Here is a 25,513-nt window from a genome sequence, read left to right on the forward strand (position 1 = left end):
CTTCATGTTTTCCCTGACATGCCCTTAGTTTTCATCCTTATGCAGAGGGATGGTTTATATCTTATGATAATGACATCATCTTCCACTGGTTGAGTATTTTTTTTTTATTTCAAAATTCTTTGGCATTTTTTGTGGCAAGAATAATATTGATCCATAATTTTTTAAAAGATTGTATTTATTTATTCATGAGAGACACAAAGAGAAAGAGGCACAGGCAGAGAGAGAAGCAGGTTCCTTGCAGGGAGCCTGGTGCAGGACTCTATCCCAGATCCTGGAATCATGTCCTGAGAAAGGTAGAAGCTCAACCATTGAGCCACCCAGGAGTCCCATATTCACCCATAATTTAATCATAACCTTTTTAGTGTTGAAAGATAGAAACTTTAAAATTGAAACTTTTAGATTATCATTTATAATGAAGAATGAGGCTTTAATGTACTTTTCTATGTTGACTGCCATGTAGAATTTTGTAATTTTGCGCAGTTCTATGGATTAAAATGAAAGAATGAAAAACTCCTTTGAATTCAAATAGTTTGAAAGCTTGTTTGTGAAAATACAATGTAAAGTCTGGGTAAAATGCCATGAGGTACATTTACCACTGTATTGGGAGGGAATCAGGTATAAGGTGTGGAACAGGATACTGCCTAGGAACAGAAGCCATCCACACACTCCCACATTTTGGAGAAAGGACATTCCTGCTTAGTAAACCTCAAATTAGCCCCATTGGCATGCTTGTCTACACACACAGCTGAGGCCTCTGAGTCGGTTTCTGTTCATGAGATTAGGTAGAAAAAAAAAGTAACTTCAGAAACTGGACACATTTATTGAGACAAAGGATAAAAGAAGAAACTATCATACAAAATCTTCAGTGAAAGACAAACAGGAAATGATGATAGAATTCATAGTTTAATGTTCCTCTACATGTAATCTGCTATCCTTAACCAAAGATTGTGATTCACTGCTGGCATTCCATGTAGAGAATATTGAGTTCAGTTAGTATATCAGGATTTTTGTGTGTGTTTATGATTTTTTGATTCTTCCCTCAAAATCTCTGATAGTGAACATATAAAGAAAGTAGAATTTCAATCTTAATTATTCTCCTATTGTTAACTACTCCATAAACAACTCTGCTGGAAAAAAGAAAAAGCCTGTGCCCCTAGTAGGAGGCAAGTTTATATTCTACATTACTATTTAAATATAAGTCTAGCTGGCAGACAAAATGTAGGTGCAAAGAATAGTCATTTGATAATTTTTACAGTGCAAACAAATACTACCATTCCAGGCTACCATTCCACTGTAGCTTTGATACTGACCCAGTGCATAATAAATGACAATGATTTTGAAGAGAGCCACGGGCATACTAATTCATTTGCTGAATATTATTGAGTAGCCAACTTTCACTTTTTTCTTTTTTAAAAAGATTTTATTTATTTATTAGAGAGCACATGAGGGGGAGGGGCAAAAGGAGAAACAGAAGCAGAATCCCCTCTGACCAGGGAGCCCAACATGGGGCTCAGTCCCAGGACCCTGGGATCATGACCTGAGTGAAGGCAGACACTTAACCAACTGAGCCACCCGGGCACCCCCAACTTTGCACTTTTTGATCAAAGAATATTGGAAGGAGGATAGAACTAGCCCCTGTGTACCACAGATAGACCAATAGAAAGAGCATTAATATGACAAAGATTCACAAGTACAAAGTTTGTCAACTTTACATAATCCAAGCTCCTCTGATTATTCAAAATCTTCTACTCCTTGCTCTTCAGTCTCCATACTCTTAGAAAATGAATTTATCATTCTATTTGTATTTTCTTTTCAGGGATGTTTATCAATATTGTTTTAAGTGACAAAGTATGAGAAGGTTTCAGGAAAGTAAAGCCAAAGGATGTAGTGCTGATGACCATAGAGAGTTTCTACTTGCTGCAGTTGGCTAAAATTGCCCAAATTAGCCTGTTGCTCTATAATAAACTGAAGTTGACTATTTTTTCTTATAAAGGAGATATCATTTTTGCTATATTAAAATATAGTCAATGACATCCTCTAAGACCCATTTCATATCACTTTCTGAAATTTTCCCCTTACTCTTTTCTCCCAAACACATTCTAGAACATTGTCCAGAATTCCCATCCCATAAAAACTCTCATCTTAACATATAGGGTTTTTTTCTCAATTATAAAAGATATATAGTGGGGGAAAGATGATCTCTTTAATAAATAGTTCTGGAAAACCTGGACAGCCACCTACAAAAGAATGAAACTGGACCGCCATCTTATACTATACACACAAATAAGTTTAATGGATTCAGGACCTAAATGTGAGACCTAAAACCATAAAAATCCTGAAGAGAACATAGGCAGTAATTTATTTGACATCAGCCATAGCACTGTTTTTCTAGATATATCTCCTAAGACAAGAAAAACAAAAGCAAAAACAAACTGTTAGGACTAATATCCAAATAAAAAGCTTTTGCTCAGCAAAGGAAACCATCAACAAAACACAAAGGCAACCTACTGGATAGAAGGAGATACTTGTAAATGATATACCTGATAAGGGGTTAATATCCATAATATATAGAACTCTTACAATTCAACAAAAAAATCAATTAAAAAATGAACAAACAAAAGTTGTAGAAGGGGATGTGGGTGGGGGGAGAGGGTAACTAGATGACAGGCATTAAGAAGGGCACATGATGAGATGAACACTGGGTGTTATACTATATGCTGGCAAATTGAATTTAAATAAAATAAAAATACATAAATAAAAATTGGCAGAGGACCCGAATAGGTATTTTTCCAAAGAACGCATACAGATGGCCATCAGATACATTAAAAGATGCTCAACATTCAGGGAAATGCAAATCAAAGCCACAATGAGCTATCACCTCACACCTATTAGAATGGCTAGAATCAAAAGACAAGAAATAGCAAGGGTTGGCAAGGATGTAGAGAAAAAGGCATCCTCGTGCACTATTGATGGGAATATAAATTTGTATAGCCACTGAGGAAAACAGTATGAATGTTCCTCAAAAACTTACAAATAAAAATGCCATATTATCCAGTAATTCCACAGCTGGGTATATTTACCCAAGGAAAACAAAAACAGTAATTTAAAAACATACATATACAGCCCTATGTTTATTGCAGCATTATTTACAATATCTAAGATGTGGAAGTAGACCATGTGTCCATCAATAGATAAATGGATAAAAAAGTTGTGGTACATACACACACACACACACACACACAATGGGATACTATTCAGCCATAAAAAAAATGAGATCTTGCCATTTACAACAACATGGATGGCCCTAGAGGGTATTACACTAAGTGCAATGAGTCAGGAGCTGAATTAATTTAAAATAAGCTATAGAGTTTGCATACCACTGCTTCATCTTATTTTGTCTAATTACTAATGACACCTTGTAGATACATATGCTCTCCTTCTTTCATAAGTACTACATGGTCATACCCATCTTCTTTGTTTCATCCCAAATTCACCAATTCTATGAATATGTTCCTATAGTCATTCAAGCAAATTATATTTGAAGGTTAGAAAGCTCTCCTGTAAATAAGATAGGGTTTTTCTTTCTCTTCACTAAAGGTATAATACATACTCATTTCCTAAATAAAAGATAAAAGTCAACCTCTTAAATATATGGCTGTGCTTACAAGAAAGCAAGGAAAATCCTCATAATGACCTGATAGTGCAAATCCAGACAGATAAGCAATAATAAAGTATCACCTATCCTGGAGGCATCTGCTAATCTCAGAAGACTAGATTTTTAAATTTAGCCATATGCAGGCAACAAGAAAACAGGACCAAGGACCTCGAAAAACGAATTTTTGTAGTAGAGCTTCCTACAAAAAGCAGACCTTAGGAAGGCCCACCCTGTATTCATTTTTACAGATAATAAAAAAAGAGGAAAAACTCTCCCTTATTTATGGAGCTAGAATAACCTTGATAAGCAATTCAGACCAGTCAAATAAGCAAGAAAGTTACAGGCCATGTTCACTTACGTGTGTAGATTGAAATCACTAGAGGCAATATTTAATAGCATCCAGTAATGTATAAAAGGATGACATATCATGGCTGAGTTAGGTTTATCCCAGGAATGAAAGTATGATTTAACAGTAGGTAATCTATTTTATCTGAGCTGATTAAAAGAGAAAAATTACATGACCATTTCAACAGATGGTGAAAAATCATTCAGTAAGATTCAAAACACATTAGTGGTTTTTGAAAAAAAAAAAAATCTTAGTGCATTAGAAAAAGAAATGTCCTAACCTAAGGAATTTATATAACAACGTCATGCCTAATAGTAAAAAAATTTCACTTTAAGACCAGGAATGAGAAAACATCTATTTTACTATCTCTATTCAGAACTGTTTTAGGGTTTCTAAACAGCACCATAAGAAAAGCAAAAGAAATAAAAGCTGTAACGTTTGAACATAGAAAACAAAACTTTCATTATTTGCAGATTATACTCTCTCTCTCTCCCCCCCCCTTTTAAAACTAAAATTTCAAACAGATTATTAGCTTTAATAAGCCAGTTTAGAAAGAATACCAGAAAATCTTGATAAACAAAATTGCATTTCTCTATTTACCACGTTAATAAGAGTGCAAGGACTATAGGAACACTCTAGTGGGTAGGTGTGCCATTTTTGGAGAAATACAAAACTTAATTGAGAACATTTCAAAATGTATAAATAAATGGAGAGATATGCAACATTTATGGACAGGATTCCTCAATGTAAAGATAATGAACTCTCAGTAAACTGATCTATAGGTTCAATATAATTAAAATCTCAATAGGTTTTTAAATTTAATTGAAAAGACCTAAAACTTTTATGGAAGACAAAGGAAAAAATAGCTAACACAATTAAGGAAATGAACAAGGAAGAGGCACTTACCTTCCAGATAAATAACTTATTTTTAAATTCTTGCACTGTTGGGGATTTACCCCAAAGATACAGATGCAATGAAACGCTGCGACACCTGCACCCCAATGTTTCTAGCAGCAATGTCCACAATAGCCAAACTGTGAAAGGAGCCTTGGTGTGCATCGAAAGATGAATGGATAAAGGAGATGTGGTCTATGTATACAATGGAATATTACTCAGCCATTAGAAATGACAAATACCCACCATTTGCTTCAACGTGGATGGAACTGGAGGGTATTATGCTGAGTTAAGTAAGTCAATTGGAGAAGGACAAACATTATATGTTCTCATTCATTTGGGGAATATAAATAATAGTGAAAGGGCATATAAGGGAAGGGAGAAGAAATGTGTGGGAAATATTAGAAAGGGAGACAGAACATAAAGACTCCTAACTCTGGGAAACGAACTAGGGGTGGTGGAAGGGGAGGAGGGTGGGGGTTGGGGGTGACTGGGTGCCGGGCACTGAGGGGGGCACTTGACGGGATGAGCACTGGGTGTTATTCTGTATGTTGGTAAATTGAACACCAATAAAAAATAAATTTATTAAAAAAATTCTAGTAATTAAAACAGTAGTGTTGAGGAAAGCAAAGGAATTTCTAAAACCTCAGAATAATTGCTCTGGAAGAAGAGAATACAACTTAGGAGAGTTGAATAATACTGGAAATATTTATTTGAACTGAGTAGTAAATCTAAGAATGTTTATATCATATATATGTCACATTATTACACAAATAAGTTATTTCATCTTAAAACAAGTAACATATAAAATTTTTTTTATTTCTTTTAAAGATTTTATTTATTTGACAGCGAGCATAAGCAGGGGGAGCAGCAGGCAGAGGGAGAGGGAGAAGCAGGCTCTCTGCTGAGCAAGGAGTCTGATGTGGGGCTCCATCCCAGCGCCCTGGGATCATGGCCCGAGCCAAAGGCAGATGCTTAACACACTGAGCCACCCAGGAGCCCCTGAAATAATTTTAATCCTAAAATAGGCCTTATTTTTTTAATATTTTCTCTGAATTCTTCAATCTTAGAAATGGTAGATATTAGAAGTGATAGTTCCTAAATCTGATTCATCAGAGTATTGAAGGACTTTTTACAACATAGATGTCATTGTTCTCTGTAGATGTCTCTCTCTCTCTCTCTCCCCCCCCCCCTCCCCTCTCCCCACTTTTGTTACAAAGGCATTTAGTTTATTCTCATCAGTATCCATAGATCTCTTAATCAGAGAGATTGAGAGAAACCTAAACCTTGGGTCAGGAGAATATGGTAAAAGCAGTGATGATTGGTAGTGGAATACTCTTAAACATCTACTTCCATTTTTTTAATTCTGTAGATTATGATGATGATCAACCACTGAATGGAACTATGTTTTTTAATTTATCCTCTCCCACCAAAGTAATATTTTTTCTACACTATCGTACTAGACAGTCAAAATGTCTCCGCTTGTTTATTTCTGTTGGTAAGGAAATCTTTAAGCAATTCTTCCAAGAACATTTTCCATTTTCCCTGTGGATCAGGATAGAGGGCCAGGAGGATCCTGCAGACATGTGATTCTTTCTCACTGGTTAGGGAACCCCAAACAAAGGGTGCTAGCAGTTTTATTGACCTTGAGGTATGTTTAGGTGAGGAGGCAAGAGAGACACATTAGGAGTGGAAAAGCACTGAATACTGGGTCAGAATGGGGAAGAGTGTCTTCTGGGTTTGTCTTTCCAACCCCCATTCTCCTGAGAGTGTGTTGTGGGGTACAGCAACACAGGGAGACAGTATATGGTGGAATCATCAAAATTGGATCACCAGTGAGATGACAAAGAATTAAGTCACTTGAAATTACAGCTGTGCATCTGAGAATTTATGACTGATGAAGGATTAAACTATGCATATCTAAGGAAAGTTCTAGCAAAACTATTAAGTTCTTATTTGATGAATCATGGTATAATTTTTTATGGTATAATTTTAGATCAAGTATTTACTCTCATCTAAGATAACAAAATATAAAACAAGGATATTAAAGTATTAATGCATAACATCAGATTTGTAGTAAATGATCAATTTTTAAGGGCACCAATTTTCCTGACGTTCTACTCTTTACCAAAATTTTAAAAATCACCTTTCTAAAAATATTTATAGATGGTTTTTCTGTTTTTGGTTTGGTGGGGTTTTTTGTTTTGTTTCGTTTTATATATTTTGTTTGTTTTTTAAAGATTTTATTTATTCATGAGAGAGAGAGAGAGGCAGAGACACAGGCAGAGGAGGAGCAGGCTCCATGAAGGGAGCCTGATGTGGGACTCGATTCCAGGACTCCAGGATTATGCTCTAGGCCAAAGGCAAGCACTAAACTGCTGAGCCACCCAGGGATCCCTGTTTGCTTTTTATCCTGTAATAGTATCTCTCCTTCTCATTGCACTATTCATTTACCACCCACTTGCCGTGCCTAAATCAATCTTCATAAGATTCCTACGCCTCATTCTCAACTTAAGTGTCTATTTACATGAATAGAAGTTTCCATAATAGCAAAAGGATTTTTTTCATTGGAAAAAAATATTCTGAACTCAGTTCTACTTTTTTAAGCAGTTCAGAGCAACCTAACATTCCCTTTTTTCCACCCAAGTTTTTATTTAAATTCTAGTTAACATATATGGTAAAATTGGTTTCATATGTAGAATATAGTAAGTCATCACTTTTGTATACCACCCAGTGCTCATCAAAACAGGTGTCTTCCCTAATGCCCACCACCCATTTAGTCCATTCCCTGCCCACCTCCCTCCACCAGCATCCCTTTAAAAAATATATATATTTACTTGGCAGAGAGAGCACATGCAGAGGGAGTGGGAGCAGGAGAGGCAGAAAGACTCCTCACTGAGCAGGGAGCCCAATGTGAGGATGGATCTCAGGGCCCAGGGTCATGACCTTAGCCAAAGGCAGACGCTTAACCAACTGAGCCACCCAAAGTGCCCCTCTATCAGTATTCTTCACAGAAAATGGTTCACAAATTAGATTATTGTCTCTGGTTAGAGACAGCTATTAAAGTATGGGGCATGAATCAATGTCCACAATATTTAAGGACTCTCTCACTTTGCTTCTACTTCCTAAGGTAAATCAGATCATCCTCACAGTTGGACAGTAAATGAGGAGCAGGTGAAGGAAATGTTGTCAGGATGCTGTCTAGATCAGACAGTAAATTGTGTTAAAGGTATTTGTGGCACTTTTTAGCAAGTGTAATGTAAAAATGGGAACCTCGTGGCGCTTCTAATAGATGAAGTGATTATAAGTAGTCAACTCTTACTGTGGTCAAATGATCACAATATGGAAAATTACAACAAAGTGAAATTGCAAAGCAAGAGCTCTTGGCTTATGAAATTGCTCTGGTGGCAACACAGTTCATGAGTGTCAGAAGTCTATAATGTGGTGACCTCCAGTTATGTTTATAACTCGCAACATATAAAGCATTATGCTGGTATTGTTAAAATATAACCCACTTCCAGTGGGAAATAAAACTTAAGGTCTCTGAAGTAGCAAGAATAATGCGGGCCTTCAATAGAAGTTTTGACTAAAATTCTGCATTGCACAGTATTAGAGGAAGCATTCTTACACAGGGCAATGACCCAATTTATGATAGCAGTGACTTTGGTAGTGGTGATGATGTGATGATAATGATTAGAGAAGAAGGACAGGATTGGAGCAGGAGAGAGAAGAATTAGGGGAGGGAGAGAGGGAAAGAAATTATCGAAATAGAGATATGCCCTCTGGAATTGTAGAATTATCCAAATATGTGAGGGAATGGGATAACCCATATAAATTAATTACCTAGATAACTGAAGTGCCCATTAAAGATGCCTAAATAATTTATTACAATAATTTTGATGTTTCTTTCTAAAATGTAATACATACATTTCTGCCTTCTTAAAACATTCAGAACCTATTTGTCTTTTCTTAAAATGGCTCTGGTTTTTATAATGAATATTGATCACTGATGTGGTAGGTAGGAAGATTGGATTTGAAACCAAACTTCCTGGGTTTTAACTCAGCTATGTAATTATTAGTAGTATGATTTTGAAGGAAGATACTTAATATCCCTGTATTTCAGTATGCTGACTTCTAAAATAAATATTTTCATCTCACAGATTTATTGTATAGATTGAATGAGTTAATGTGTGGAAAGTACTGTAACAGTGTCTGGCAATAGTGAGAGCTCAAAAGATAACATTGAACAGTTAATTGCTGTTTACTAATTTATTCCCATAATATATATTGAGCGATTATGTGCCAAGCATCATTCAAACCACATGGAAACAAAAGAAAGATTTGTTCTCTTTGTGAAGTTTGAATTCTGGTAGGGATGACAGATAATAATAAACACAACTAAGATATACAATGCATAAGATGGTCATAAGAATTCTAGAAATAGAAAAAAAGTAGAGCAGGATGAAGGAGATTGAAAGTGCTGAAGTGGGGGATGAGTTTTCGAGGGGCAATAGGGACAGGACACAGGTTATAGTCTGCATAGAGCAGTAGAGTGGGTAAGGTTAAGTAAGTCTTATTGAGAAGAAGAGATTTGTTGTTTTTTAAAGATTTTACTCATTTATTTATGAGAGACACAGAGAGAGGGGCAGAGACATAGGCAGAGGGAGAAGCAGGCTCCCTGTGGGGAGCCTGGTATGGAATTCAGTCCCAGGACTTTGGGATCATGACCCGAGCTGACGGCACTTAACCACTGAGCCACCCAGGTGCCCTGAGAAGAATAGATTTAAACAATAATCAATATATAATAGTTCTAAACTATAATATCTTTGAGTTCATGTATACATTTTTTCATGGAAAAAATAAAATCACATCTTGATTCTTGTGTATTATTTTAGCCCCAATATATTTATGCTTACCAATGTTTGTCTACATGGTCACACCAAAATGGAGCAAGAACTCTTGCTTTGTGTGTTTCAAAGTCTCCAAGAGAGAGTCTTTATGCAAGGTGAATCCATGGTTAGCTATGCAAGTTCTTGGACTTTGAACACCTTGTCCTTGTCTTCCTCATGGCTCAGGGGTCCCATGCTAAAAGCGAATGCCCTTGGGATACTGAACATTGGTCTTAAGCCTTTGTCTTCAACACCTCTGCCTTGTCCTATTCCATTCTGAATGTTAGACCTATGGAGAAATAAGTGCCTGAGAAGGAAGAGCTTCAGGGTTGAATTGGAGGTACAGTGGGGTAAATGTCCCAGAAACCCAAAGAAGAAAAGAAGATATTTGCTAATTCTCCCATTTGTGGTTCCTTACTTACTTTAGTTGAAATCTGATAGGACATTATAAACAATTGGGAGCCCCAGCGCTACACTCCAATTATAAACTATCCTAAATGCTCCAGAGAGAGTATAGAGTCTGGCACATGTTAATCAATGTGCTTGTTTTATTAAAAGTATGTATAAGACATCGTGTTTCCAAACTACTTGACTAATATTTGAAGCAATTTCCTGCTACTTAGTAGCTGTATTAATTTTGAATAAATTATTTATCTTCTCTGAACCCCAATTTTCTCTTCTATAAAATAGAAATAGTAATTTCTACTTGACAAGTTACTGTATTATAAAGAATACTTATAAAGAGCCTAGTGTACTACCTGACATATAATTGATATTCAACAAATTGATGGAATGTTTAATATCATTTATTTTATTAAGCAAGAAAAACTTACAAAACTGTATTTCTTTTCTGTCTAGCAAAATATGTTAATTTTTCTAATCAGTGATTTATTGAAAGTCATTTCTATCTTGGTTCTTTAAATTAGTTATTTTGTCACTAATTGGATGATTAATGCTCTTATCTAACAACATGATCATGATTAAGTGTTGTGTGGCATAAGATACGTATTCTTTTTATAATGAAATGCAATGCTATACCATAAATTTCTTCATGATGAGAAATTCAAACATTTATATTACAAATATTTGCCCTTTTAAACTACTCGATATAGTTTTATATATTTTGGTTATATTAAATTCAGTGCTTTACACTGAATTACATGTGTTCATACATCATCACATATCTCAACAAAGTTTACATGCATCTTTAAGGCAAAGAATAAACTTATCATGTGTCCTCCATGTTAGAAACTGTAAGTGTCTAATACTTTACCCTACTTACTAGCTGACAAAATAGGTTACCACATTTTCATAGATGCTGGCAGAAGACAGGAGACCACTAGGTCAGAAACAGGTCGTTATTATTCAAGACACAGGTAGTATGAGCTTTGTGTCTGCATCAGTTTCTATTGCCTGTTAGGCCCCAAGGGAACACTGTGGAGGTGGACCTAGGTAGATGCAAGGTACACAGTGGATTTGCATCCATTTTTGAGCTCAGGAAACCCCAATGTTTTGAAAGCAAACCAAGTCAAATTTTGCCCCAGAGGGAGACATTACATTTATTTTACTGAAGAATCATCTCTCAACACTGCACAGCAGTTAGTAGTCTAGATATATGTTAAGGAGCTCAATAAATGTTAAGGTGAATTAAGTTGACCAGAGAATCATGAAGTCATTGCTGCAAATTACATGATTATTTATGTTTATTCTTTACTGACTTACTGTTCAATTGAATTTCTAAGGAAGATATTAAGAACTCAGTCGTTTGTACAAAGATGATGTAGATAGATACTAAGGATCCATACCAACCAAAAATAGAGATGAATGGGAACAAAGGAGTTCAGTTAGTGAAGTGACAAAGTATAGGAGCCTCTTACTGGGAATATTAGCAAGAGTAGTGATTAGTGATAGGCCGGTAAATGTTTTACAGCTGGCTCTCCATTAAAAATAACAACAAAAAACAAAAACCCCAAAACTAATTTATGCTGTTTGCCTATTTTCCTGGTCTAAGTTATTCTGTCATGGCCAATTTCAAGCTATCAATGTGACATCTCTGAATGTGGAATTCAGAAAAGATGTGCACAGTCTGCTCCTCAGAATCATGAGACTAGCTCCAGTGCACCACTGTTTACATTGGACAAAATGGCAGTAATAGTACCAGTAATAAATGCCCATTCTGCCTACTCCCACTCTTTGTCAGTTTTCTCTCTCAATTTACAAGGGATTATAGTGCAATGCTAGTGGGACTTCTGGGATATACCATATTGCCATATTTAGTCTTAGTTGCCTTTACTAGAAAAAATAAAAGGGGATGAGTTTGCATGGCAGATCCTTCACCTATAAGCAAGCAGGACTCAGGTATGGTTGCAACCTTAGCTCCCATCCTCTGCAACATTATTATCAGTAACAAAATCCTACTCTTCCCTCATACATTACCCCTAGGTTATAAAGTTAAGAGCCAGTCAATTACTTTTCACTGGCTTACTCTTATGACCCATTTATTTTATATGGCGTCCTACATATCATTGGCCCAAATGCTTTAGCTTGCATAGGGAGGCAAAATAACCAACTTATGATAATAGGAACTAATATAGTCTGTGACTAGCTCTTGCTAACTGGTAAAAGGTTGCTACCTTTGTTCTGTTATTGTATTGCTTCATTTTACAAACAAACTTGACATATATTCTCTTTCTCTCATTTCCCATGGTGAAATAAAGACAATAAGGTAGGTAAGTAGCTAAGATCTCACTGTGCCAAACATCAGAGGAGAGATCTACGTGATAGGCAAATGTCAGGCAGGCATGCACCCAAAGGAAAAATTCAGGTAGATCTTTGTGTCATTTTTGTATTAATGACCATATCAGAAACATACCCATTTTCAAGTAACTATACTTATACACCACTGGCCAGATGATTCTTGTGCAAATCCAGAGAATCATGCAGTCACTGAAAGCCAGCTCTATATCAACATGCCTTGAGAGATTGCTGACTTTTCATATAAGATGCTCCTCATAGCAGTCGAACAGAATAAACAAGGTCTTTCCTCTCTCTACTTCCCAGTCACAGCCAGATCCCCAAAATCTGCATAGTTTGGTTCCTTCCTTCGCCCTTCCATTCTAATTAGATTTATGTTTGTTTGTTTTAAATACCGTGTTTCTAGAAAACTAGTTTGACAGTCTGCTAGCAGAGTTGATTGCACATTAAGCTAAACATAGATGGATTTGTCTTTGTCTAAACAACTGTAATTATCTTTTGGTTGTGTGTGTGTATTTTTAAAGCTTCATTTCAACTACAGTAACTGTACCTGAAATTGCAAGGCATTTCCATTAGTAACAAACAATACTTATTCTCTGTTTAACCTCTGATTGTATTGAGGAGGCAAAATGTTCCTATATTAATAGTAAGAACAACATTTTGGATTACGTAAATGATCTGTTCTTCAATTTTCAGAAAAGCGTACCTGTTAGCGTAATCATCTTTGTTTCAAATCCTGAGACAGATGAAAAGTCTAGAACAATTTTAAAATTTCTAATTACTCAAGATTCTAAATGCATGTGTATATTTGCTCCTGCAAGGAGTGCCTAAAAAATAACTGAAAGGTGTTCTTCCAATCATTAATTTTCCTTTTATTTACTAAGTAATATGTTTACCAATACTAATAAGTGTCAAGTCCTACACTAAACACTAGAGATTAAAAATAAATTGTATAGGGAGACTGGGATGGCTCAGTGGTTTAACCCCTGCCTTCGGCTGAGGGCATGATCCTGGAGTCCCGGGATGGAGTCTCTCGTCGGGCTCCCTGCATGTAGCCTGCTTCTCCCTCTGCCTGTGTCTCTGCCTTTCTCTCTCTGTTTCTTTCATGAATAAATAAAATTAAAAAGAATAAATTATATATAGTTCCTACTTCGAGGATTCTATAATCTAGGGGAAAGTCCAATATAGGCAAATAATTATAACACAGTGCTTAATGTGCATTATAAATAGAATAAATTGAGTATGATGGTAGCATGGTCAAATTGGTCCCAGGCTATTCTAAAAGTTAAAGATCATGCAGTTGAGTTAAAAACTTTGTTAGCTTCTGATCATTTGCACAACACTGGGCAGTCACTCCTCTGAATATCTTCATGGGTTGCAGAGAAATGATTTGCAGCAGATGCCCAGATAAGGGAAGCCACTTGTTAACTTGCTCAGCATAACCAGTAGTTGTGCTTAAAGCTTTCAGAGGTATGAAAACATTCTCTAGTTCAATGGCACCAGAAGTCAGCCTGCCATAGGACTTGAGTTCCTATAGCCAGGGAGTCAGAACACATATGGAACTGCTGAGGGAGAGAAGGAATGGACTGGGAATCAGTGGTTAAGAAAAATTTCCTTAAAAAAAATATAGTCAGCATTACAATATTATTATATTCTATCACTGCATGTTTAATTCAGTTGAAATCCCTTCAACACCTACCCCCTTGGTTGGCGATTCATCAAAAACAGTGGTATATATATTTATTGTTTTTCAAAAATTAGATTTTAATTCTGCCTTAATTCTGTAAATTCCTTAAAATAACAGGAAAACCATGGAATAATATACAACCAGGGCTTGACTCAGTGGTTTTGTTTTTGTTGTTGTTGGTTTTCTGTTTTTTTTTTTTTTTGACTCTGGTTTTGTCTGTGAGTGGGATACTTTCTGAGATGCACAGAGCATGAGTTTTTTGTTTTTTTTTTCTATCCTTCATTCTTTATCCTTTGAGGTGAGTTGGGTTTCAAGGCCTTTCTTGGTACTACCTATTGAAGCTAGACAATAGGGTTGAATGTTTCTCTATTCTCAGCTAAAGGCTGGGTCATGCTTTGTGTTTCTGTTAGCATTGCATAAGGAAATGGTTTAAAAGGACACAAAACATTGTCTAATAATAAGAAGGGCCTGAGTTACAAGAGGCAACCAGCAGATGACATTAGTCTCTGCTATTGGGGACTATGAATTTTCATTAGTAATAGGAGAAGGATTGTGCAAAATTTCAGGGGATTAACCATGCAGCCTATGTATAAAGAACAATGTAATTAAAAGGAATCTAGAATTTCAGCTTTGATAAACGTAGCTTCTTTGCTATTGGATATTTGATTCTATTTAATGGCATCTAAGTAAAGTATATTAAGAAGTTGATCTTTCATGACTATAGTTTAGAAACTATGTATAGATGGATGCTGAGATTTTCCAGAGAGATTTTACTAAGAAAATTAGCTTCAAAACAAGGAGTATTAATATGCACAATGTCATATTTATTACAGCTTTGGGCCACGGAAGCATGGTTTTGGAGTTTAAAAACTAACACTCTAAATTGAGACCCTTTGTAGCATGAGTTTTAATTAAATGGAAATTTTTTCCTAACAATAATAGCTGCTGAACTATTAGAAAGTTTGGGGTTGAATTTTTTACTTCCTGGTCTGTAGCCTGTCATAATATCTGAGGTTAATTTAGCTGCAGCGAATACTGTGGAAGAAGAAAGATTTTTGTTTCGTTACAGGGAATTGTAAGTCTTAAGAAAGGCTATATTGTCCACTTGATAAACAATCTGTGAAGGAATATGAGCCCTAGAAGGTACATCTGTAATTGAGTTGTTAGAAGTTAGTCCCCAACACCTACATTTGTTCCCTCAAGCCTAAACTCCAGGGGAATGTTTTAACAGCTGTATTTTACGTTTTCACTTCTGCAACTCATTGTAATAAGACCTGGGACCATTTGATTATTTTTGCTATGGAAAAAAAAAATTATTAATCACTGGAAGTACAAAATGTCACACCAGGATAGTAAACCTTTCACTTCTCATTTTTCTCTTTAAAAAGTTAAAAATGGCATGAGCTTAAAAAAATAATGCAAAGATAAATAATGAAGTAGTCAGCTCTTCTGAAAACTATGTTTCAAAGGAACAAGGGTTTGAAAGAAAGAGCCTGCTTATAGTGGTAAAGAGCATTATGGAGCATTAAGAGGTCAAATGCCTAGGAAAGAAGAAAGTAATTTAGTGGAATACAAAGGCTCTCTTTGACAACTAGGCTATTTGCTCTTTAAAATATTATAGAGGTTTGAATTGGGGATTCTACTGGAGTTCATAAAGTCAAATGAAGGGGTTGGAAAAAAAAAAAGTGGTGAAATCACCTCAGTCAAGACCTTCATTAAGGAATCCATTAAAGAACCTAGGATAACTTCAACAGTCTTTTTATACCATCTCTGTCTCCTTTACCCGTCCTCTAATCCATCAGGAGCAGCACTGCCCTACTGGTTTTACAACATTCTTTGGTCATGTTAGCCTCATGGCCCAGGGCTACGAGCAAGGAGATGGGGAAATTGGTCATTACAGAGTCCATGAGAAGAATTCTGGGCCTAACAATAAAATTTACAACAAAATTGTGATCCAGATATAAAGAAAGGTGCAAATGAGTAGAGGAGGTGAGGATGATAGAAAAGAGAGAGGGATGAGAAAGAAAATGGACCAGGACAGCTGAGTGACTCAGTGATTGAGCATGTGCCTTCGGCTCAGGGTATGATCCTGGAGTTCCCAGATGAGTCCCAAGTCGGGCTCCCTGCAGGGAGCCTGCTTTTCCCTCTGCCTATGTCTCTGCCTCTCTCTCTTTCTCTCTGTGTTTTTCATGAATAAATAAATAAATCTTTTTAAAAAAAGAGAAAGAAAATGGACCAAACTTGATACCTCTTGGATATTAGATGCAAAGAAGGAAGGATTGCTGTGAGGGTCTGGAACCCTGAGTGTTTCTAGCTTCCTGCCAACCATCTGGGTATCCTATATAAGCATTTGTATTCTTTGATGCTTGGTTTCCACATCCCTAAGGTACAAGAGTGTAGGAATATGTCTTTTTTTTTTTTTTTTTTTTTTTTTTTAGGTTGCTTTGAGTCTTAAAATTTGGATTAGCCATTATTTAGGATTTTAAACCTCTGTGACTGGCCAAATGGTAAGAATATAAAAAAACAGTGAAATCAAAAAAAGACATCCAAAAAAATTTGCTGGGATAATAATTGTTTCTAAAATGGATGTGTTGGCTTAAAAGTGATGACAGGTTTGTGGAAATATTCAAGAACATTTAAAACCTATCTATTGATACCCACTGTGTTCCAGGCACTCAGTAGAATAAACATGATGCTTGCCTACTTCAGTGGAATCACTTTGTATACAAATTTACTGCCTGAACTAGAGAAAGAGCAGAAGAATGAAAGCAGGCTGGTGAAAGAGATAGCACTTAAAAATGATAGGGAATTCAACATGCCAATTCATTTTCTTGATCTATGCCAGCATGAGCAAGATGGAAGAGATGAGTATTCTGTACCCTGTTTCTCATTTTCCTCTTCTCAAATGTTAACAGTATCATCTCACTGTATGTAATTTCATATATTTGTCATACAACCGTGTCCTCTAAACTCAAGCCAGTTATTTCATCTCTGCTCAACCAAAGAATTAGTGATAACTCCAAGGCAGGAGGAAATATGGCTGCAGTGGTTTTATTGAGAGACATGTTGGTGTCGAACATCATTCCCTCCAAAGAGTCCATCAAGGGTAGTTTAGAGGACTGTATGTGATTTCCAGTAAAGACAAACATTCTACTTTATGGCCACAGTTAAGAGAATCCAGGAAGCAATGAAGATGGAGAAGTCTGGAATGATTAGTACTAAGGAGCTTTATGCTTTCAGTTTTATTTCCATTTTGAGACAAGGCTTGGAAAATTGAGAAGATAAAAGCAGTGTTTTTCAAAGATTAGAGTTTAAAAACTAAAAAGAACTTGGGGCATCTGTGAGACCCTTGTCTGACAGAAAGCTGAATAGCTGGGACCAGTAATGTAGATAAGCATGAGACGAGAAATAATCTCAGGCAACACGTATCATCATCAGAGCTGAGGTGCTAAACAGAACGGGATCAGCAGAAGAAAGAAGTCTAGACCAAAACTGAGTCCAAAGAGAAGGTTAATAGAGCTCAGAGTAAAGCATAGAGTAAAATCACAACTTTGGCTGTCTGCCCTTCTTTTTCTTTAATTCTTCAAATAGACAGCTACCTAAAATTTCATGTCTGCCAGAAACTGTGCTACTAATTTGTTCCTTAGTTTGGAAGACTATAAATAGCCCTAGGGCAGCAGTGAGGCAGGGTATATTTGATCAACTTCAATAATGCCACTGTCTACACAAGCCTATAATAAATTAATTACTACCAATAATACATAAACCATTTAAATATATTATCTCGAAGCTCCCAAAAACACTGCATGGAGGATAATTACTCCATTTTCCATATGAAATCACTGAGATTAATAAAGGTCAAAAAAATATTTACTGGTCTAGTAGTGAGGCTCTCGTGTCCTTCCTGTGACAAAGCCCCTGACTGCTAACTCACTTCACTGTGAGGTCATTGACTTTCTTCCCAGTCTTCTAGCTTTGGTCTTGCTCTTTCTACTATTTCAAAGATAAGAATCTTAATTTTTAAGCCAAGACAATGTTTTATTTAATGTCTAATCTCTGTGGTGTCAAGGCCTATTCACTTGAACCTTTAATTTTTATTTTTCCTTGCTACATGCCAGAGTTGACTCTGGGGAGGTAGGCATGAGTAAGATTTGTCATATTTTGGTAACATATATCCTAGCAGGGACAGCCATGTAAACAAATAAAGAGATGACAGTTTTACAGAGGTTATGACAAAACTTAGAACAACTGTTCTCAAAAGTTTTTCTGATTTGCACCTGTGTTGAGAGCAGCATTATGTACAATAGCCAAATTACAGAAGCAGCCAAAGTGTCCGTCGATAGATGAATGGATAAAGAAAATGTATATATATATATATATATATATATATATATATATATACACACACACACACACACACACACACACACACACTAGAATATTATCTCAGCACAAAAAGAGTGAAATCTTGCCATTTGCAATAATATGAATGGAGCTAGAAAGTACAAGAAGTAAAATAAGCCAGTCAGAGAAAGACAGAATACCATATGATCTCACTCAGATGTGGAATTTAAGAAACTAAAATAAGCAAAGGAAAAATAAAAAAGACGTAAGCCAAAAAACGCAGAATCCTAAGTATAGAGAACAAATTAGTGGTTCCCAGAGGGGAGGTGGGTGAGGGATGTGTGAAATCAGTGAAAGGAATTAAAAGTACACTTACCTTGATGAGCACTGAGTAATACATGGAACTTGCATTACTGTATTGTACACATGAAACAAAACTAATATAACACTATACATTACACTGGAATTAAAAAATTTTAAAAGGTTTTTTTTCTGCTCCAGTTCAACTTAAAAGTATGCTATCTCTGTTAGTAACAAATATTTCCCTTTGAATCCACAGAGCTGCTGATAAGCCCACCAAAGAGGCCAGGAGCCATGATTTCCCTCTCTCCTGCTCCACTAACTCCCCAGCTCCTCCCCCCAAGGATTCCTGATATTGAGCTTACATAGAGGTGCAGTTATTTGAGATGGGGAGGAGGTACCTTAAAAGGCCATGAGTGTCACACTCAAATTTTACTTAAGACAGATAACTGTGAGCCTGTGCCACTCAGCAAGGAGGCCAGTACCAGTAGAGGAAATAGCGAAGTAGAAACAGATGAGCGGGGGCGGGGGAAGAAACAGATGAGCGGAGAACCAGTGTGAGGTCCCTGGGAATCTACAAAGGCATTCAGAATGACTGGAATGAGAAAGTAGAGGGAGAAGTTAGAGGAGATAAGACCAAAGGGGCAATCAGACCTTACTAAATTGGAAAGGAATTTGTTCTATATCTTGTAAGCAATAAGAGATTTTGAATATGAAAATGATTTCTTTAGATTTGTATTTTAGAAAAAAAAAAAACTGTTGGCAATTGAAAAAAAAAGGGCTGGCAAAAAAAATCTAAGAGATTAGCTAAAATAGTAAGGCCTGGAATAGAGCACTATCAATGTGGGGGTTCAGAAAGGAGATGCTGACTGAAAGTGCTATATTTTATCAATTCTACAACATATGTTTTTATGAATTATATATCAAGATGCATTTAATCAATGGTGTCTTAAAAACATTGGTAACCAAGCAGCAATTATAAGAGTTTCATTGTCTATACATTTATAAGCTTGGTTAAAATTGTCCTGGGAGAGTGTTGTAATTTTGTTGTTATTGCTGATGTTATAGGGTGGACAATTGCATTTTCTTAACATTCTAGTCCAGAAGAAAATTAGGATGATTTGAGGAAGGGTAGGAGTCCTGTTTATCAACTTTGAAGCTTTTGGTGAGGTTGAAAGCTGACCAACATGAGTATCTGCAGCAGAGCTGCCTACTTCTTGGAATAAAAGAAATAATAATGAAGCACTATTTTAATGCTATATCACTGTTGCTCTTGATGGCTTAAAAGACAGTAATTTGGGCAAAGTCCAAGACATTGACAATTCTGGGTTGAAAAGTAATTCTAAGAAGCTGGACTCTAAATGAGAAACTTAAGGAATAACAATTTATTTTGTTGATATTTTTCTTTTCACATACAGAAAAATATGATTGATATGACAAATCTATGCCATAGAGGAAGTAAGTTAAAGGGAGCTTTTTGAATAAATACATAATTTAAATTCTACTTGCTAAAACAGTGTCAGAGATTAATTTGACTCCCCCCCCATATAAATATATAATACTGTATCTTACAACATATGGTGTGTTAATTGTGATGAAATATAGAATAAAAAATCTTTAGGAATTGGTGATTAATTGGATGTGGGGAGTGAATCATCCACTTAACAGACACAAATACTCATTCAGTGTTGACAATAATAAAAAGGTGAAAGAAAAAAAAAAGAGAATATCCTGAATAATATATCTTAATAAGGAGCAGTGAGTTATTAAAGGTTATAATGATCATCAGGAAAATTGTTAAAATGTGTGTAAAATATAGAACAGCAAAAAAAAAAAAAAAGGCAAAGTAAATTACTGTATGTTTACCATTAAGTAACTAAATAAATACAGAGCTGTTTTTAAGTCTGAGAGAGAAGACAGCTGTATTACAGGAGAGGGATTTAAAATGATTCATTATTAATCTTTTACATTGCCTTAACGTTCCATAATGCTAAAAAAGATTAATTACATAGCCTTGCTCAATAATTGTCTTTGAAACAGAAATAAACAGAAGTGCTGTGATTTGTTTCTTTAGGCTTATAGTCTTCAATTAATTTAACAACTCCTTTGCATATAAAGAGTCTACTAATTTTCTGATTTCTAATGGATATAAGCTAGTCTATGAATATTGCCAATTAACCATCAACCACCCCCTTGTGGAAACAGCACAACTTTATCCCATAATCAGAAAGTCCTACCTTTGGAAAATCTGTTTGATAGTTTCCACATGATATTCTTGGTGCCTTTTCAGTTCTTTTTCAATCAATATATATTCAGTATGTTATCAGACCAATTTTGAATTAAGATAATTATTAATATATATAAAAATCAGCTCTTACCTTTTCTACCTTAGATATCAGATTCTTTAACAATTATAGAATATATATCCCTTAGATAATTTGTATTGTTTGTTCTGTAACAAGAGGGATAACTGAATCTGAGTCAACGTATACAGCAATATACTTTCATATCTCCAATTTTGTTAAACTTGGTAAACTCTTTATTTACACAAAGAACTAAGAAAACTGTGAAAAATATTGACTATGTAATATAAAACAAATACTGAATTAGAATGCATCACAATTCATGAAATTTAATCCTTTTTTTTTTTTTTTTTTTTTTTTTTTTTTTTTTTTTTTTTTTTTAGTTTTATTGTTTGTTTAAGTAGGCTCCATGCCCAGCATGGAGCACAACATAGTACTTGAACTCAAAACCCTGAGACCAAGACCTGGGCTGAGATCAAGAGTCAGATGCATAGGGGAATCTGGGTGTCTCAGTCCATTAAGCATCTGCCTTCAGCTCTGGTCATGATCCTGGAATCCTAAGATGATCCCCATGTCGTGTTGGGCTCCCTGTGTAACAGGGAGTCTGCTTCTCCCTCTGCTCCTCCCCCTGTTCATGTTCTCTCTATCATTCTCTTCAAATAAACGAATAACATGTTAAAAGAAAGAAAAAAAACTAATGCTTAATGGACTGAACTACTGAGACACCCCCATTTTCTCAACTTTATATGGTGATTGACTCTCCCGATATATCCGTAGACCTGATATTTTCATTCCATTTGTAATTCCTATAGTCTAAAAGCCTCCAGAATAGTTGAAGAGGGGAACATTGGGACTATTTTGTACAATAATACAGGGTTTCTGATATGAGGATAATACTGTCTTGAAATATAGTGAAAACATTTAAAATAGTAGTAACAACTCTAGATCAACTGGGATAGACCTTTTATATCTTCCTAAAAAAAAAAAAAAAAAAGCATATGCATGTGTGCATGTATGTGTATATATACATATAAGGAATGTGAGCTTTAGGGGATCCCTGGGTGGCGCAGCGGTTTGGCGCCTGCCTTTGGCCCAGGGCGCGATCCTGGAGACCCGGGATCGAATCCCACGTCGGGCTCCCGGTGCATGGAGCCTGCTTCTCCCTCTGCCTGTGTCTCTGCCCCTCTCTCTCTCTATGTGACTATCATAAATAAATAAAAATTTAAAAAAAAAAAAAAAAAAGGAATGTGAGCTTTAGGGTAACAATGTCCTTCAGTTGAACTCAAACTCTGTCATAGATTTCTAGGCCTGGATAAGCTGATGAACTTTTGTTTCATTAAAACTGAAATAAAAAAAAAAAAAACTGAAATAAGATTAATTGTAAGCCTCAGTTCATATTATTGCTGTAAATATGGATGATCCAATCATGGAAGCAGTAGTAGGAAATGATAAGTCCTAGAGCTTGGGTTCAAATCCAGAGACTGCTATCTATGATTTAGACAGTAATTGTGGGAATGATCTAAACAACCCTTTCATCCATTTCCTCCTCAAATAAGTATACCTATACTTTATTGATTTTTTTGAGAATAAAATGAGAAATATATGTAAAAGTTGGCTATAAATGTTAGCATTACATCTGGCTCCTGGTAAACACCACATAAATATTAAATATTGTTACCTAGTTTGCAGTTTATGGTTAGCAACAGCTTTTAGTCACATCAGCTATTCTGAAAGGGGCTGAAATCAGACTGCTTCTTCCCTAAAATCAGATCTCACTTTCAGAGTTTGTCTGTGGTTGCCTGTCTTGATGACTCCCCCGGAGCTCTTCACCATTGAGGCTAGGTATTTTCTAGATTTTAACTGATCTCTTTGAACTTGACTTCTTGCCTAGAAAGTCAGTGATTTATTTATATATTGATACTTCTAGTCTTCACCATTTTTAAATTAATATCTCCCATATGTCTCTTGGTTAGGAACACTTTGAATAAATATTACAAAAATGTTTTACATTTGTGTAGAGCTTTATAGTGTTTACCATGCACTTCTCCACTCTTGAGGTAAGGCCATTAGGGAAACCATTTCTTTCTCTTTTTTTTTTTTTTTTTTCTAAGACTCAGATTTGCAATAAAAGTTTTACTATTACTTGATGCATAAGGAAATGCAGGTATATGTTTATACAAATGTCTTATAGTAATAACGTAAAGATAAAACTAAGGAAACACAACATGATTTGAGCACTTTTAAGGCTGTAAAGATTAAGAGAACATTTTTATTGCATTTCAGTTTTACAAATTACAAAATATGGGTTTGATGAAATTAATGACAAACTCAGGACAGAGATAAATTTTGGATTTGTGTCTTCTAAGTTGGACTCATTATTTTATAATGCTGAGGTTTGGCCTGGGTCCTTGGCTATCTCTGTTCTGATGAGACAAGCAAAGGAGTGACGTATAAGACCCAAGAAAATAAGTGTGTGTGACTGATTCCTGAATTTGTGAGTATATAAGTTTGCTCAAAATTCTAGGTGCTCTTGGGAATTTGAATTTAATTCTGTGAGAAGGAAAACAAATCATTTAGTGAGGAAAAGCACACAGCCCACCTATATATTAGATTTTGTAGTTTGTAAATCACTTTCTCAATCATTATCACACTTGAATGTTTATCTTTACATAGTTATTAAAGTCACATTGTTTAGCAGTCAAGACATTTCAGAACACTAGAAGGCAGCTAGTTAGTATGACTGCCATGTAGTGTGGTAGAAAAACATTAATTACACTTTATGTCATTATTAATTCTCTTCACAGGGGGCAGAAAATAGAAACTACTTAGATTCAGAGCCTTAGATTGGAGTAAATGAAACTCAAAAGATTCTTCTAGAAATGTACTTACACAACTCTTTTCCCATGAATTTGATGTTTGGAATATGACAGAGTGAAGCATTTATTACTGAAATTGATTCTCACTCTCCTTTTTATTTTTTTAAATAAGATTTTGTTTGTTCATTTATGAGATATGGAGAAAGAGGGAGGCAGAGGGAGAAGCAGGCTCCCCACGGAGCAGGGAACCCGATGCAGGACTCAATCCGAGGACTCTGGGATCATGACCTGAGCCACAGGCAGAAACTTAACCAACGGAGCCACCCAGATACCCAATCCTCACTTTCAAACATATAAGTTACAACATTAATATTTATCAACAATCTATCCTTATTAATATTTTGCTTTTATTATTTCACATGAGCTGTGTGAGTGAATTATTTCAAGATGATCAAGCTAGTGATTGATACAACTAGAAGTATTAGAGTTAAGACTATGGCTACTAAGAAACATCCAATAAGGAAAAATGTTCCCTTTATTAAGCTAAGTAGCAGGAGAAAAGAGGCCATCTCTGTGTCAGAGAAAAACTGGCCTGTGAGATGCTGACAACATATTCTCGGCTGTTGCAGTCTGCTGTAGCAGAGGTGCCTAGAGAACACTCAGGCCTCTCAGTTGAGTGTACCTGCTGAAAAAAGTTGACTCTAAGCTAAAGTTAAGCAGGAGTTTTGTAGGTCGAGTGAGCGTAGGAGAAGCGGTCATCAGTGACTTGAGCATCTTTTTAGTTGTATAACCAAACCTACCTTAGATGGAACAAAAATCAAATTCAATGTATTAAACTCATTTTAATATAGATGAATCTATTTTAAGATTATTTTAAATTGCAAAAATGGCAATGCTTAGTATAAAAAAACATTGACTATTACCAAATTTAGAACAGTGAGAATCTTCCCTTTTTCTTCTACCCATTATCACTCCATAAAGGTAACTCTAGTTATCAATTTAATGAATATCTTTCTAGATATTTTCTGTGCATATATAAACACATGCACATTATATATTAAACTTATCAATATGCAAACTTGCTTTTCTCACTTAATGCATTGTGAATGTTTTTCATCTATTCACATATGTATTTAATTCATTCACTTTAATTATTATGATCTTGTCATATTGTCATTGGACAATATAACTCATTCAATAAACATTTAGGTTACCTAGCTTTTATTGCTATTATAAAAAGAAATATTGGGGTGCCTGGGTGGCTCAGTTATGCATCTGCCTTCAGCTCAGGTCATGATCCCAGGGTCCTGGGTTTTAACCCCCCATGGAGCCCCACATCCATTAGGCTCCCTGCCTAGCAGGGAGTCCTCTTCTCCCTCTTCCTCTGCCTGCCACTCCCCCTGTTTGTGCTCTCGATGTCAAATAAATTAATAAAGACTCTTAAAAATGTCATAGCGAATATCCTTGTACAAGAAATTAATCTCTTGTTGCCATTTCTCCTTAGAATAAGTTCAGGTAGGTAAAA

General features: G+C 35.7%; 1 protein-coding gene across 7 annotated transcripts in view; it reads left to right on the forward strand.

The window, feature by feature from the left end:
- UNC13C (unc-13 homolog C) overlaps nucleotides 1-25,513 on the forward strand; it is a 586,284-nt gene that overhangs the window by 195,922 nt on the left and 364,849 nt on the right. The window lies entirely within an intron of this gene.

Source organism: Canis aureus, chromosome 32 (assembly GCF_053574225.1).
Source record: "Canis aureus isolate CA01 chromosome 32, VMU_Caureus_v.1.0, whole genome shotgun sequence".
NCBI lineage: Eukaryota > Metazoa > Chordata > Mammalia > Carnivora > Canidae > Canis > Canis aureus.